At 40.7% G+C, this 1,749-nt stretch overlaps 1 pseudogene; it reads right to left on the bottom strand.

Annotated features, from left to right (window-relative positions):
- Positions 1 to 554: 554 nt before the first annotated feature.
- On the bottom strand, positions 555 to 1,421 carry LOC120195586 (annotated as a pseudogene).
- Between the last annotated feature and the right edge of the window lie 328 nt (positions 1,422 to 1,749).

A 1,749-nucleotide genomic window follows, 5' to 3' on the forward strand; every position in this document is an offset into this window, starting at 1 on the left:
AAACAAGGATCAAACATCCCCCAAACGAGATATTGATTCGGAGATTGAAAGCTTTTTAGGTCTTGATCAAAGTCTTCGTTCTTTTCTTACCGACTTCAATAGTCCCTTACTTATAAGTCTTCTATTAGCTGCCAACGACCTACTCTATGGATCGCCCCTTCAGACTATAACAACTTCGGATTGGTGCAACTGCCAATCCATTAGTCCCTCAGAACTGGAACCTCTGGAGCCTACAGCTAAAGCTAAGCTAGCGTGTTACCTAATCGGCAAGGGAAGTCATCAGAAATGCTACTGCCCAAAGAGAGACTTGAATCCTTGCGTGATATGAATAAGAATTAAGAATAAGGAAGAAGAGATAGGATCGGACACACATAAGTGGATAGAGAGCCAGGAAATGAATCGGTGAAGTTAGCCAAACCGCCTGCCAGCGGATAGTGTGAAGATTGAGCCTTTTTAGTAAGTGAAAGAGTAAGCGGTGAAAAGAGAGCAGCCCACCCGAGAAGAATAGTAGTGAGAAACCACCCGCCTATATTGAATAGGAATGGCTACAGCTACTATTCTAAGGGATGAGACGATAAACGGACGACGATTTGGAACCAGATATCCGGAGGTGTAGGAAGAGCTGCTGTGAAAAGTGAAAAAACCATAAAAAAAAGGACGATTCTTCGTGAAGTTTTCCATATAAATACCCCTTGGTTCTGGCAAACAGATTACAATTACAGGTACGTGGGAGTATACCGATAGAATGAATGAAATGCGAACAGTTAACATAATATGGTCATAGATCTTAGGATGTAACTTGATCATGAGCGAATTTGTTGATGTTGCACCCACGAAGTATGGAAAGTGCCAAACATTGGGAATTACCCGGGGAGGAGTTAGGAACAGGAACAAGGAGAAGCGAGAACCACTTAAATGGAGGAATCGATTGTATTTCGTCCTTTGTTCTCCATGGCAACTGGGGATCAAAAAGCACCAAATTTGATAACTTATTAAAGGAAAACGAAGTAAGAGCATGCTATTGAAGACGTTGCAACATATGTCGGGAAGGCCTCCGTTAATTGTGTACAAACAAAATACGAGTCCAAAGGTAGGGTAAGAAAGAGTTTAGCTAATGAAGATATTAACTCTTCCAAGAACCAGTAAAGCATAAACCATGTCAAACCAAGACCGATCAATATCAGAACGGAACGGATTCGAACTTCTGGGAACAGTTTTCCAATTGAGATTCTTTCGGAAATTATGTATTGAAAGTAGTTCCCTATGGCTTAATCGTGGAAGTTTCAATGCTTTTTTCTTGATCCTTTGTAAGCATAACTACCAATTAACCTCATGACTACCCTCACTTTAACCCTAATTCGAAGTGGTCTAAGAGTAGTCGCAGTCTTCCTCCCATTCTGATATTGTCTTGATTCGTTCATTTTTTAAGTAGAGGGCGTCAATATTTTTCCTTCTGTAGGCCCATACCCCTCTCCTTTTGTCTGATGATGATAAGTTCCTTTTAATCCTTCTATCGTTGTAAACATTAATTAAGTATTCCTACCAGTCTTCCAATCATATACCCTCTGCATCATATAGGGGCATATCCTACTTCAATCCTCAATCACGTAAGCATACCTACCTCAAGACAGGAAGAACGCCCCTTTTTTCTTTTTTAGATTATTCCAGTCTAAGGCGTAATCCTTCCTAAAAGAGGATAATCCTATCATCCTTTCAAACAGCGCCTTGGCAGCTCTTACGAGTACTCTA

This window comes from Hibiscus syriacus, unplaced genomic scaffold (assembly GCF_006381635.1).
Source record: "Hibiscus syriacus cultivar Baekdansim isolate YM2019G1 unplaced genomic scaffold, ASM638163v2 tig00117016_pilon, whole genome shotgun sequence".
NCBI lineage: Eukaryota > Viridiplantae > Streptophyta > Magnoliopsida > Malvales > Malvaceae > Hibiscus > Hibiscus syriacus.